This window comes from Balaenoptera physalus (assembly GCF_965194825.1).
Source record: "Balaenoptera physalus genome assembly, chromosome: 21".
In the NCBI taxonomy this organism is placed as follows: Eukaryota; Metazoa; Chordata; class Mammalia; order Artiodactyla; family Balaenopteridae; genus Balaenoptera; species Balaenoptera physalus.
The window spans coordinates 35,677,696-35,693,967 of record NC_138902.1 but is presented as its reverse complement, the minus strand read 5'-3'; the positions used below and the strand labels follow the sequence as shown (position 1 = coordinate 35,693,967).

Below are 16,272 nucleotides of genomic sequence, written 5' to 3'. Positions count from 1 at the left end.
CTTAAACAATCGGTGTGTCAAAGGAGAAATCACAAGGAAAGCTAGAAAATATCTTGAGGTAACTGAAAATAAAAATACAACACATCTAAACTTACAGAATGCAGCAAAAGCAGTGCTAAGAGGGAAATTTATAGCTGTCAACAATCTTTAAGAAGATCTCAAATCAACAACCTAACTTTATACCTTAAGGAACTAGAAAAAATAAGAACCAACTAAATCCAAAGCTAACAACAGAAGGAAGTGATTAATATATATTAGAGATAAAGTAGATAACAGAAAACAATAGAGAAAATGGGAAAAAAGATCAACAAAATTGACAAACATTTAACAAGATTGACTATGAAAATCATTCGTTTTGAAGTTGAACATTCAAAATGTGTGATCGTGTCCCATTCTTCTTATTGTCCCTGCTAAAATTAAAATGTCATGGTAAAACAAAAAATATATAGGACACGTCATTGTTAGGTGTGCAAATTTATCATGAATATATTTGCAAATGTTATTTCTCTGACCAGAGAGAGATTTTTCACAAGCAATAATCCCTGCTCCTCCATCTACTACAACTGATTTACTGCTCACAGAAGCAGACACTGGAAATGGGAAAATCCAAGGACAGGATTGCTTAGAAAGGGAAAGAAAATACATAGATGCATTGTGCAGGATTAATTTCAATTTTATGTGGGTGAAACAACCACAACACAGTTTTCCAAGATGTGTTTATAAACACAAATGTGTCAATGAATGCCTCTGAGGAATTGGTATTTTTCCCCAACACAAGCACTGTACTTTTGACAACTCATGAACAAAGATTCAGAAAGATGCGTATTCTTGTCCTGGTTCTGCCATTCCATCACAAGGTCCTGGAAAACACTGTTAAATTATCTAAGCTTCAGAGTCCTCCTTTGTACAATTTGAGTCTGGATCACGTCCTCTATTTCTTCTCCTAACCCCAATTTATTGTCATATTTTATAAGAATTCCTGCTGTATTCTTCAGTTACTGTTTTCTTCCCCTTCATTGTAAAGATGCAATTACTTTAAGAGTGAACTATTTTTTCTTGAATTAATTTGGTACAATTGGATGGTCTTTTAAGTGTGTTGGTCACATGCAACTTGAAAACTCTTTATTTTGCATTCTTATAATTAGTGTCAAAGACTATGAAAAAGAACTTGCCTTGAAGTAGGAACTAGTGCCATTTTGCATTTTAGTAACACAACTCTTTTTAAATTTTTTAAAAAAATTTTAAACTTTTATTGGGGTATAGTTTATTTACAATGTTGAGTAACACATTACCGCTCTTGACACAGGTAGTCTAGTTCAAATGAGAAAACCTGAATCAGTACTATATGTATTACCTTAACCACACAATTTTTTAGTGAAATAGTAAGTCTAGTACTCAAAGAAGTCAGTATTACATCCTACTGAAAGTGTATGGGTTACAGCTTTTATTAAAGTGAGCATCATTCATCAGTTCTTTCAGGAGTGATAATACTTGAGATGCCTAAAGACAGGTCAGTATGACTGTATATTAATTGCCATACTTTTCCCTGACATGCAGTTATCTAAGGCTTATATTATTTATTATATTTTTGTAGATAAATGCAAATCAAATGCACATTTATAATACACAAATAGTATTAAAACTTGAATTAGGCAGCATCCTTATATTTAAACAGAGAACTATTTCCAGAAATAATTTTATCCAGGTGTTTTCTGTCTATCAACTATCAGTTTGGGGGGAAGAAAGTTTAAATCCACTATTTCAGTCCCTCAAGTTTCCCAGCTGCAAGGATCTGTTTGTCTCAGGTGCAACTGCTCTGCCCTACAAGATATTTAAATAGTCAATTGATATAAACATGTATTTTGAAATTCAAATGGTATGTTTTATAGTTTACTGAACATCACTCTCTGATATATTTTATGGGAATGGAATGGAGATTATAAGGAAGACTGGCCCACAGAGTCCCTTAGGAAATGCCTGTTCCCCAAGCCTCAGAGGCTGGAGAGAGTGTTGTAAAAATAGGCATGTCTGCTCTTAGGTACATAACAATCTTCTGTTCGCATGAGTTCTACCTGCCTTGCTCTCAGAAGTTTTATGGTCTCTTGCTATTCTCTTGTGAAAATTAGGAGAGAAGCATTTTGTCACCCAGCTTTGACAAAACACCTCAACAGTATAGAAAAACCTAGTTTTTTAAAATGCATCTGTGTGTATCACATTTCACAATAGATCAGAATTCAGCACTTGGTTTGAATGTGCAGCAAATCAGATTTTCCTTCCACTAGAGGGCTTAGCCACGTGAAAGACTTTTATATCAACACCCTTTGTAAAATGAGGAGTCATTTTTTATTCTACTTTACTCTAAATCAGCAATTCTCAAACAGGGACATGGCAATGTCTGGAGACACTTTGGGTTGTTGCAGGCTAGGGTAGAAGTGCTCCTAGAGCCTAGTGGACAGAAACCAGAGAGGCCACTGTGCCCCTGGAGGCCACAAGGCACAGGCCAGCCCCCGGCCACAGGGAATATATGGCCAGGATGTCAGTCGTGCTCACTTTGAGGAACCCAGTCCTAAGTATATCTACTTTTCAAGTTAGTGTATGTGTATCAACTGTTATTGAATAGGACATTTTGTAACTTTTCATGTTGAAGTAATTATAAATTCAACAGGAAGTTTAAAAAGTACAGAAAGAACCTGTATACCTGTCACTCAGCTTCCCCAAGACGATACTGACTTAGGTGCTTATAGGACAACATCAAGACCAGAAACTGACAGTGACATCATCTACAGATTTCACCAGGTTTCACATGTACTTTGTGTGTGTGTGTTTCTGTGAAATCTTTTCACCCGTATTTTACCACCACCATCGATATGCAGAGCTGTTTCATTACTACAAAGACCTCCCTCGGAAAACTGCTAGGTAATTGCACCATCACCCTCACTGGCTCTAATTTTTATCAGCCTCTACTCTATTTTCCATCTCTGTAATTTTGTCATTTCCAGAATGTTATATAAATGAAAGCATACACTTTGTAACCTTTTGAGATTGGCTTTTTGAAAGGGTACAAGTACTTTTGAAAATAAGGAACGAATATTATGTCAGACACTTGACCTGAATTTTCCCATTAAAATTTCACAACGGCTCCCTATATCAATTAGGAATTGTTTTTGACTCTGAGTCATGAAAAACAGAAAACTGGCGTATAAAACTAAGGATTTTTTTATGTGATGAAAAATGTGGATATAGATGTTTTAAGATTAAGTTGTCTTCACATGATTTCTGGGCTCTTTCTGGCATTTTTCTCTGCTTGCCTAACAGTTGGCTCTCAATCTGACCTGTACGAGAAAGCTGCCACCACAGCTATGTTCTCTCTCAGAAGGAAGAGGGAGACAGAGTGGGACAGTCTTGCCCCTGTAGAAAGCTTTCTGAGAAGCCTCACCCAACTTCCACCTACATGCCTTTGACAAAGATCACCCCTAGTTGAGGGAGGTCCTTGGAAATGTGGCTGTTTAGCATGTTGCCACTCAAAAGCAGGGATCAGGTAATTAAGAAACACAAGGTAATGGATAGCATTATGTAGACAACTAGAGTTGTCTGCCACAAACCCTATAAATCAATTTTACAGGTAAAGAAACTGAGTGTGAGAAAGGTTGACATTGAAGGTGCTCCAGTTAATAAGGGGTAATTTGTCTTTGAAGCCAGCTCTGAATAATTCCCAACCCATACTTTCAGTCACTCTGCTGCACAGTTTTCCATTGGTCTGGGGTGGGGGGGTGGTTCCCCGCTGAGAAGTGAGTGAGATTAGATAGTGGAAACTGGAAGATAAGGGACCTATATTAGCCTGGTTTCCGGAGAAACAGAACCAGTAGGATGCGTGCATGTGCGCGCACACGTGTGTGTGTGTGAGAGAGAGGAGATTTATTATAGCAATTGGCTCACGCGTCTATGGAAACTAACATGTTCCACAATTTGCTGACTGCAACCCAGGAAAGCCAGTGACACGAGGTCAGGAGACCAGCGTCCCATCTCAAGCTGTCAGGCAGAGAGGGAATTCAACCTTCCCCCACCTTTTTGTTCTCCTTGGTCCCTCAATAGGTTGGATACTGCTGCTACACTGGGGAGGGCAATCGGCCTTCCTCAGTCTACCTATTCAGATCAGAGACACCCTCACAGACACACCCAGGAAAAATGTCTAACCAGATACCTGGGCACCCTGTGGGCCAGTCAAGTTGAAAGGTAAAACTACCCACCATAGGACCCACCTCCAGGGCCAGAAAAGCAGTCTCCTTGGAGGTGCCTGGGGGCCTCTTTCTCACAAAGGAGAACATAATGCAAGAGGCGTGGAAAGCAGTAAAAGTGCACATTAATCTTCAAGGTCCACCTGGATGAGGTCACATATATGTAGACATGTAATTCACTACTCAGGGCAAGAATCACTTGCCTTCTCACCTCGTTTCTGTTTCCTTTTAGGTGAGGGTGGTCTGGACCTACTATGTGCTCCAAAAACTTCTTACTGACTAGTGAATAATGTTTGGTGCTCATGAGGTAGAAGCTCACGGGCACTCTGAATGTGCCTGCACCAGGCAGAAGACACAAAATATTGATAGGAGGCCCCTTGGGAGAATTAAGTCTGTCATCTGTGAGATAGCATACTGCTTTAGAATGAACACAGGGCAGTGATACATTGGTGGCACTCTGGGGCCCTTACTGTTCATAGGAGTTTAGTTTGAGTGTCTTATGTCTGACACTTGGTCCAGAGAGCAAAGTCTACGGAATAACCAGTCTTTAGCAATATATTTGATGTATATAAACTGTGTGGGAAGCTTAACCACTTATAATTCAAAATATGCTTACTATTGGAGAGGGCTTTATTTCTCTCGACTCACACAAAATTTGGAGTGTCCATTTACACAAAAATTATACTTTAGACATTTTCCCTCTCTGAAAGAATATGCCTCTTTCTATTTGCTTTTACTGTGATAGCTTTATATTATAAGACAATTCATATTCTATCGAGAATTTAGGAAGGGAAAACTATTCTTATGATTGATAGAGAAATGTCAAAAATCCTGCACAGGACTGTTATCTATAACTATAAGTTACATACCAACTTGCTGCTTTCAATTTCCAAAGTGAGAGAATGTAGGTTATTTTCTTAACCTGAATCGATGACTCAGCATTTTGATGGCTCCTTGAAGCTATATACCCACATTACTAATTGTTTGATTTGGGGTAAGTTATTTAAGCTGTATAATGTGTTTGTACATCCATAGAGACGGGCTGATTCTACCATTTTGAAAGAATTGTTGTCAAGTTTAAAACAATATATGTGAAGTGACTGGGATGTGCCCCATGTGTTCTGTTACGGAAACCAAGATGGTGGCACTTCCTATTGGAGGGTCTGTGACCTAGGGCACGGCTGATGCAATCTCTGCATTAACTTAGTGGTAAACAGCCAAGGATCACATTAGAAATTCTTGTAGTGTATTTTTCCCATTCATTTCCTCTAAAAAGTATTTTTTAATGTATAGATGTTAAAATCCTTATGGGTCCTAGGAAACTGAGTAAATAGAGCATCGTTTAATTCCACTGAATGCTGCCATGATAAGATTGATAGAATGTCAGGAAGGAGGCTTGGAGGTTACAATGCGCACCCTAGTGACAGGCTTCTTCCTCTGCTGCCTGAACTGTCAAGAAAGGCAATGGCTTCCACCAGGATCTTCAGAGTAAAATCAGTGGCATGATACAGCATGTCTTATCACCGAGGATAGCCCTCCCTATCCCGCTGTCAGTTACAATATAGCTCAGCTTGTAAATTTTTGTGAACTCAGTGCCTGGGATATTACTGTGGTTACCTTGAAATTAAATCCACTGTAGAATCATGATCCTTATCCTACTTCCCAGAGTGCTTTTGAAATGCTGCCCTTCTCACTGAAAATGCTAATTCCCTTTTAACCTGATCTGCTGCTTTGAAAGTTCCTGAGTGCTCTTCAGGCTCTCAGCATACAGGAACTCAGTCTCGCGCAGAAAAGGTCAAGTTCTGGATGGTTTCTGACAGGCGGAGTCCCAGGCAGACCAGAAAACCGTACTGCTGCAGGACTGAAGACTCACTGTAAATAGCTTGTGATTTATACGTATGTGATGCTGTAAATTTGGGCTTAAAAACGAGACATTCAGAAACAATGAGATACTACTGCACACCTATTAGAATGGCTAAAATCCAGAATCCTAATAATACCAAATGCCCGAGAGGATGTGGAGCAGCAGAAACTCTCACTCACTGTTGGCGTGGATGCAAAATGGTGCGGCCGCTTGGGAAGATAGTTGGGCAGTTTCTTATAAAACTAAATATACTCTTACCATATAATCCAGGAGTCACACTTGTTGGATTTACCTAAAGAAGTTGAGAACTTATGTACACACACAAACGTGCACACAGATGTTTATAGCAGCTATATTCATAGTTGCCAAAACTTAGAAGCAACCAAGACGCCCTTCCGTAGGTGAATGGATAAGTAAATTGTGGTACATCCAGACAATGAAATATTATTTAGCACTAAAAAGAAATGAGCTATTAAGTCATGAAAAGACACAGAGGAAACTAAAATGGATAATACTAAGTGAAAAAGCCAATCTGAAAAGGCTACATACTGTATGATTCTAACTATATGACATTCTTGAAAAGTAATGCTAGAGACAGTATAAAAATGAGTGGCCGTCAGGGTTGGGGGAGGGGAGGAGGGTGACCAGGTGGAGCACAGAGGATTTTAAGGGCAGTGAAGCGACTCTGTGGGATGCTGTCATGGTGGATGCATGCTGGTATCCATTTGTCCAAACCCACAGGATGTGCAGCGCCAAGAGGGAACCCTAGTGTAAACTTGGCCTGTCAGTGATAACGATGCGTCAGTTGGTCCATCACTTGGGACACGTGTACCATCGGGTGGGGATGTTGATAAGGTGGGAGGCCGTGCACGGGTGGGGGTAGTGAGTGTATGGGAGCTCTCTAAAGAGAATAAAGTCTTACTAAAAATAAATAAATGAAAAGGAGAATATTTCATAACACGTGAACATTATATAAAAATCAAGTTTCAATATCTATAAATAAAATTTTATTAGAAATCAAAAAAATAGATATTCACTGTAGTTAGCTTTTTAGTTAGAGTTCTATGCAGCATGGACCAAGCAGAAACATTCACAGGTTGGAGCGGAAATACAATCCTCACTGATACCCACACGTTGTCATTTCCCTAGAGCACTCAGTGAGTACACAGCTATGTATTTTTAGGAACTTTTTTACATTAAATAATACTGAGTTTACTAATTTTTTTATCTCTATCAAAAATTAGTTTATAAACACAATAATTTTTTATTTAATAATTTTTTATTTAAGTTGATTTATTATATTGTATTAGTTTCCGGTGTACAGCTTCAGATTCTTTTACATTATAGGATATATATTATATATATATTACAAGATATTGAATACAGTTTCCTGTGCTAGACAGTAAATCCTTGTTGTTTATCTATTAAATACAATGATATTGAAATAAAAATGAAGTTGTAAAGGTTAAGCAAAATAATAGCATTCATTAATAGATATCTGAACACTGGTGACTTGGCTTTCACCTTAGAAATCATGTGTTTTGTATGTGCATGTGTGTCTGTTTGTGTTTGTGTGTGTATTACACTGCCTTTCTGAGCTCCCTTCCGCAACTGGGCAATTTGGACTGTAAGTGACTTACTCTCTCTGAGGCTTAAGTTTTATATTGGGGATGTAAGCATGTGGATTTCTAATCAAAAGGTCTCTTTCACCCCAAAATTCTACGCCATGTACTCTCTAAGTGAGAATGCGGTGTTAAAATAGGACAGAATAATTTTGGTAAAGCAAAAATAATTATAGGAATATGTTACTACTAACCAGGATTTATTTCAAATACTATATGGTAGACATTTTTTTATCTTATTTAAATCTGTAATATGCAGGAAAATTATGGACACACTTATATTTGGTTATAAGTAGCCCATACTCTATTTTGAGGTCAGCCAAGGAAGATAATTCTCTCCATGTTTAGAAAGAATTTATAAAGATGACTATAATATTGGATGTAGAGTCAGAGACTTGAATTCAATTTTTCTTTCTCATTATGAAGATCAAAGACTGTCTTACTCAAAGGGTTGTAGCAAAAATTAAATAGCATGCACTTGAAGAGCCTGTGAGCAGCTAAACTGTTCATGTGATGGAAGTATGAAGTGTTCACTATAACAAACTTCTCTTGTGTCCTAGGATGGGTAGTACCACAAGTGCTATGGAGTTTTCTGGAGAGATGTAACCTCACTGTGGCCTCTCTATAGCCTAAGGGTTATGTATGAAAACATTTAGTTGGATAGATGTGGCATTATTGAATATGCAGCACCCTTGAATACAAATACCCAAGACACAAAATATGTTTAGATCCCTGAAACTTTTTTCCTCTCTAAGGCATGTAATTAATTTCTTAGAAGACATTCTGAAAATGAAGTTAAAACAAAAACAAAAATGAAAAAAAAATACTGAGTTAGTTTGAATATTTGGAAGCATTAATGTTTATTATTTAGTTGAGACGAGTTCATTACTCATGTACTGTATTGCTAATAGTAATATATTTGTGTGTGTGTGTGTGTCTGTGTGTGTGTATTGTTTATTTTACCATTCAAGAACTAACTAGGGCATTTATGTCTTCAACTTGATCCAGATGCTATTGATATTTAAAATAAGGATAATATTTACATCAATCTGCACACTTATCTGTACCATATAACTCAGGTTCTTATGCAACACAGACATTTAAGGAACCCTGCATATTTCAACTTCCAGTGTTGTTTTTGTTTGTCACTTTCTGGGAAGAGCCCTTACTTTCCTATCATTATCAAGGTCACATCTTTGAAGACTATTCATATGACTTTGAAGGATATAATAGAATATCATTAAAGCATTAAAATAGATTCTAGTTGTTCAACTTCCTTTCCTGCAATTTTTGTGACACTAAAGTGGATGAAAAACTTTGAAATTTAAGACTGAGTTTCCCTTCATCGTTTTGACTTTTTCTCTTTGAATATACTTTCACAGGACTGTAGATTTTATTTTTCAATAAATTAGAGGGTCATTGTAAAAACTTCCAAAACTTCTGTTAGTGCAAATAATATATTACAGATATAAATAAGATGCAGTCGTATTTATAGGAAGATAAGCTCTTCTCAGGATAGGAAATAATCATAATTTAAGACAATACCAGACTTGCAAGACTTAGAATAGAAATGCATTGAAGAGAATTATTGCTTGCTGAACACCTACTGTGTGTTATACGTCTTACTTATATTTCCACATTTCTTCTCTGTTAACAGTTCTACAACATTTCACAGATGAGGAACTTGTGAAGATTAGAGATCTTTTAGTCATTCTTTTAGTTCAGCCTAACTTTAATATATAAATATCAAAGTAAAATCATGCCGTTCTGGGTTACATGTCAGCTGTGTGTTAAGTGGACACCCAGCCAGCTGACAAGGGGTGATGAAGTCCATTGATGTTGTCTAAGCAGAGAATAACTGTGCAACTATTTGTGAAAAAATAAGATGGCTAAAGATGGTAACTTGCATAGGAAGTGTGGTCAAGAAATAAATTTACTTATTGGAGAGAAGCTATAAATCATGCTTACTTGTAGATTAATGACTTTGGTTCTGATTTACTTTCCCTGGGCTGTTGCATTCAAGTGCTTTTGTGTCTTGCTCATCCCCTAGCTATTAAATGATCACAGAAGGTATCCTAAGAGATAATCATTGAGTTTAAAATTAAGGGACGTTTAGCTTGTTAAACATGTATGTTTTTATTTTTAATTTTGTTACCCAAATATTTGCACAGGGCACAGTAAAGCACAGTTTGGTTTTAAAAGCATTCTTTAAATGTTGCAATAGAAACAAAGGTTAGCCTGCAAATGGTTTAAAAACAGATAGTTTATCTTTCAATTTAAAAATGTTATATCATATTCTCAGTTTGAAGCAAAATAAAGGAAAAATGTGAGGAAATGCAATAGCTCTTCCCATAAGTGTTTTATGGATTCATTGTAAGTGTTACAGCTGTATTGTTACTAGTAGGACTGGACATGTAAATGACATTTATCAGGTTGATTTATCTAAAATGTTCATGGTGTCTAGTTCCATCTAATAATTAATTCCAGCAAACAGAACACGTAATGAAGTGCTCAGTTCCAGAGCCCTCACAGGAGTTTGAGAATCACACCAACAGCTTATTTAAATTATTCTTTGGGGCATGATTAGTTGTTTCTCATTTGTTTCATTTGTGTCTTCCTTTCATTTTTGATATCCTACATTAACTCCAAATTCTGAATTATTTTGAAATATTATACTGTTGCCTTCTAATTGACTCTTACATGGAATATTGCAGTTTACTTTTTGGAAATCATCGATCCTTACTTTTTTAGTCATTTTTCAGAGTTCTTTCTTGAATCTATCAATGACATTTAACAAAGACAATATTGTTTCTACATGCTGTCATTATATATACACATGTGCACGCGCGCGCACACACACACACACACACACACACACTTGTGTATCTTCCATCTACAGTCTAATAGTGTCTGAAATGTCTATGATTAAATGGTCATTTCCTACATGTTGCTAATGTGCAGCCCCACATTTTAAGCTCCAGAAGAATTAACAACTATCCTCAGCTGTTGGCTGAATTAAATAATTTTATTTTAAATGGTTTTTTCTTTTCTTTAAAAAGGATATATATATATATATATATATATATATATATATATTCATTTACGAAAATTGAAAGAGTACGAAAAAGTAGAAGAAAAAGAGTCAATCATTGGTCCATAATCCATTGATAACCATGAAACATTTTCGTGTATTTTTATCCTTTTTCTCCCTAGAAATAGGTAAGTTCATATTGTTTTATAGTATGAGCTATAGTTATCTTGTTTTATAGTTATAATCACATTTTCTAAACATTTGAGTCTGGTGGTAAACCTTGTTGAGGTAAAGAATTTTCTAGATTTGTTCCTTCCGTTCACCTACCTGACTATGTATGTGTTCATAAATTGTGGAAGGAGCATCAACCTGTCCATATTATATTTGTTGATAATGTTAGGTGTGAGTTTTCTCTTTAGAACATCTTGGATGACAGAAGATTTTCGTTCTCAAAGTTCTACAAGGAGTTTTACCCATTACTTTATATTTCAGATTCCCTACTCTTGAATTCTTAATTCTGATTAATCTTTCAACTTTAGTTATATCATCAAAAAATTCTGTAATTTCTTTTAATTATCACATTTTTCCTCTGAGCCTTTACATATAAGAGAATGCCTTTATTTTTACAAGTAGGAAATTACCTTGGCTAGCTTAAAATTATTTTCAGAAAAGCTTTTTCCCTGAAAACATGTAGGTAATATTACTTTCATAGTCTAAGTTTAGTATTGCAGAGGGCAGAGATAAAAAATGAGTCTTTTCCCCCCTGCTCAGGTATTTGTATGACATTGACATCTGAGACTGTATGTATTTTACATCAAACTATCTTTACATGCAAATCTCATTAGTGATTTTAAGTGAATGTGTGGATTGGAACTAGAGAACATTTTTGGTTTGGATACTGAGGTCTTTTTATCAACCTAGTAAAAAAAAAATAATAGTTTTTAATAATATTACAATTGTTCTACTTTCCTCTTTTAATTTTACTTTGATTCTCTGTCCTCTGCCCATCTTACCCATCCTCTTCTTTCCTTCTTTTTTTTCCTTTTTTCTTATAATTTAAAAACTTTGCATCTTTTCAAGTGTTCCATCTAATCACAGATTTTATTCACTCTCCTGTCAATTCTGAGAGAAGAAAGGCAGTCAAACATCTTACAGTGATCACAGAAGGGGGTAGACATAAAGATAATCAGCCATGGCCTTAGTGGCCGGGTCACATCCATGGCCAAATTCCTCTGCTAGAGGACAGAGGCTACCCAGTTCCCAGAATCCCAAGTCCAGTATCCACTTGGCCTGATGATACACCAGCTTCTCTTCTGCCCAGAGACCAGCTCACAGGTCCTGTGTTCTATGTCTTCGCCCTCATCAATCCAGAAACATCCTCTCCAACTTTGATTGAGTCTCTGTGGCTCTTAATTAGGCAAACCCCACCTCATTAGGTTTGAGTCTCATAGTGATGTCATGAGGGAAATAAAATAGATACTGTTGGCTTTTTACAGCAATTCCAGTAAGTAACAGGAGGTGCTCACTTGAACCAGCTAGACTAGTATGAAAACTAGTCTAGAATCCAGGACTTCTGACATGCCAATCTTTTTTTCTCCCCATTATACTAAGCTGTCTAGTAACTTTGAAGAAAACTATCCATCTTATGTGTTCACCTTCCTCAAATTATTATAATCCCAGTGCCTGACATTTATGAGAACTCAATAAATATAAATGACAGGTGAATAAATCTTATGTTTTTCCAATGTTGCAGATTGTCCCTTTCCAGAAGAGTTATATTCAAGTTTGTAGGCAGTGTTAATGGTTGAGAACATGGACTTTGAGGTCAAAATACCTAGATTCAAATTCTTGTCCCTCCCCTTGCTAGCTATGAGACCTTTTGAACGTAAATAGACCCTTTATAATGTAGTTTACTCCCTGTAAAGTGGGAGATTCTAATAGGATCTTCTTCATGGGCTTGTTGAGAAGATCGAATACATTACTAATTTTAAGCATGTATTATAGAACAGTGAATGATACCCTGTAGGCATGGCTTCATTGCTTGCTATTGTTTATTACTATAATTTTATTCTTCCATTAAAACCAAACATTAATTATTTCAGAGCATGCCCTGAGATGTTCATCTTCTCCAAATTTAGTCTACTTTTGTTTTCCTGTGTACAATAAGCCTTTTCAATGCCAAGGGTAATGACTGACACTTAACATATGTGTTAAAAATATTTGCGAAGTGAACTGGGGGAAAACATACACATGGATTAGTGAATACTTAATAAAATTCTTACTTTGTCTTAGAGTCCCAAGTTAGCCAGGTTGGTCCATCCTCCCCCAGCAGCCTGCCAAGTTCATGGACCACAGTAACACGTTTAAAATTGGAAACATTCTAAATGCCTTAAACCGATCATGGAAGAGCATGATCTGCTTTTTCTCCCTCCACATATATTGTGCACCAGTGTCTTTCCCTTTCAGTGATATTTCTGAGCAAAGCTGAAAATAATTGTGTCTATTCCTCTCCTGCAGGTTTCTATTTAACTAATACATGGCGAAGTTCTAAACCCCACCAGAATTACAGAAGCCATAACGAGTTTTAGTTTTCCTTAATCTTGCACAGTGTTGATCTGTAGCTGCTGAAAATGGACTGAACAGAGTCCCAGAATCAGCTCACCTACTGTTACTTACACCCCTTATTCCAGGAAAACCCAGGCACGTTAATCTTATTTATATTAAGGACAAATAGGATTGTCAAATGTACTCGACATTTAATTTCCTCAAATCTTTAAAATCACATAAGAAATAGGATTTTCACAACTCCTTGATTCTTGACAACTATTAAAATGGATGTAACATTGAAGGCATTGATTTTTAAAAATGTGTAAAACTTTGATTTATTAGCTATATTATTATTTTGGAAAGGTAGATGTTGAATATAATTGGTATTTAACAAATTCAACTAAATCTTGGGTATCAATTTTAGGATAAAATTGTATCTTAAAAGGTGCTTTTGTATATTCAAATAGTGTTTATCAATTTAAATGAATTTATTTGGTCAATGTATAGCATAGGCAAATAAACAACCAAAAAAACCACAATGATAAAACCCCATAATGTGTTTCTCTTATTTTTTTCAAAAGGCATTAGAAATTGCCAGGACTGTGTTGTTTATAATACAGTACATTCCTAGTATAAGTTACAGTTTAATCGCAAAAGGATCGTGTGTGACATATATTAATAGAAGACAATAATTTTAGCTAAAAAATGTATTGTGTTCACATTCTAGATGATATTAACAAAAGAGAATTAGACACATGAGAAAATAAATGATATGAAAGCTAGCTGGCGATATGTATGACTAGTCATGAAAAAAGTAATGAATCAAATGAAAAGAAACACATTTAAACAGAATATGAGGCTTTTCCTCCAACTGTGCCATGTGATTTATTCATGAAACATTACTTTTAAGTGATTATCATTTATGCCACTTGTGTTAATCCATTTCAGAAAAAGTTCAGATGTTTATTTGAATATATTTGTCCATTTCAATTATCTTACAATTATAATAGTCATAAAGTTTACTACCTACGCAGTTTAATAAGTAACTGATATACTGATAGAAGTAGAAGAAAGTTTCTCATGCATTAGATGGGTAAGGCAATGAAATTTAAGAAGATATTTTCTGTGTTATAATTTTACATTTTCCAGAACACAGAGATCTCCTACATACAATTCCTAACCTGGGCTGGAAACAAGTGGGTTGAATTTCAGTGGCCATAGGTTTTGAGGTACATATTTTTTGCCTATTCTCCTTAAACTGCTTCAGTAAATTTCTAATCATTTCTCAAAATTCTATGGTGTGTGTCACCCAATGTTATGCTAGTAAACAGGCAAATTTGCAGAGTTTGCCAAGTCCATGGCCTAAATAGTCACACCATAGATGATTTCAACTATTAATGGTTTAAAAACTACCTTGCAAAATTTCTGAATTTAATAATTGGCTCTCAAAAGTTGATACAAGCCAACTCTAGCACACCCCTGAAATTTTAATATTTTCTTAAGTAGGTGGGCTAACTTTATTATTTATTTATTTATTTATTTATTTTTAAAGATTTATCTTTTTTAAAATTTACAGTGTAAAATGAATTTCACATTATCAGTTTGTCTTGAGTGGTTTATATATTTTATTGATCAACTTCTATCCTTTTTAAAATGTATATTTTATTTGCAGTAATACATATACATATATTTTATAAATTCCTGCCCCTGCTTATTTACATTGTCATTTTCCACCCCTCAGAGGCAACTACTTTTAATTCAGTTAGCTCTTCTTATTTTGGTTTATACTTCACATTTTATTGGGGTATAGTTGATTTACAATATTATATAAGTTTCAGGTGTACAACACAGTGATTCAAAATGTTTATATAGATTATACTCCATTCTAGTTATTATAAAATATTGGCTCTATTCCCTGTGCTGTACAATGTATTCTTGTAGCTTATTTATTTTATACGTAGTAGTTTGTCCCTCTCAATCCCCTACCCTATTTTACCCCTCCCTGCCTCCCTCTCCCCACTGGTACCACTAGTTTGTTCTTTGTATCTGTTAATCTGTTTCCTTTTTGCTATATTCACTAGTTTGTTTTAATTTTTGGATTCCATATATAAGTGATAACATACAATATTTGTCTTTCTCTGACTCATTTCATATATTATAATACCTTCCAGCTCCATCCATGTGGCTGCAAACAGCAAAATTTCATTCTTTTTGTGGCTGAGTAATATTTCATTGTATATATTGTACCACATCTTCTGTATCCATCCATCTGTTGATGGAAACTTAGGTTGCTTCCATACTTTGGCTATTGTAAATAATGACGCTCTGAACGTTAGGGTACATGTATCTTTTCACATTTGTGTTTTTTTTTCTTCACATATATGCCCAGGAGTGGAATTGTTGGATTATATGGTAGTTTAGTTTTTTTTGTTTGTTTTTCTGTTTGTTTTTTTTTTGAAGGAACCTCCATACTGTTTTTCTTAGTGGCTGCACCAATTTACATTCAAAGTGGGCTAACTTTAATACTTGCCTAGATTACTGTCCAATTTAGCCCAGGCAAATTAAAATGATTCCAGAATTATTCAACTGCTGAGTGGTTTTCTCCAATGAGATCTGTCCTAGGGTGAGAATGTGTGGGAAAACTCTAACAGGGAATGAATTCTGTTTCTCCAAGTGTTAGAATCCTATCCCTGAACTAAGCCTGTGATGGGTTGACCTGAGTCTGATCCTGCAGTATCACACATACCATTACGATTGTGGTTATGAAAAGGGTATTGGTAGGAAAGAATTAACTCTGACAAAATGATATGGAATCATGTTGGGATTTTGGTTGAACTTAGCTAAACTTAGGTAATAATTCTCTTGATGCCATTGCCTGCTACGATCATGCTATAAACAGAGTGTAAGTTTCTTGGGTTGATTTATTCCTGCCCATATCTACTGTTTGGTCAGAATGAAGTATGTTTTCCACAT

At 35.7% G+C, this 16,272-nt stretch overlaps 1 protein-coding gene across 1 annotated transcript in view; it reads left to right on the top strand.

Moving 5' to 3' along the window:
- CSMD1 (CUB and Sushi multiple domains 1) overlaps positions 1-16,272 on the top strand; it is a gene marked incomplete at its 5' end in the record, with an annotated part of 1,822,885 nt that overhangs the window by 1,349,945 nt on the left and 456,668 nt on the right. The window lies entirely within an intron of this gene.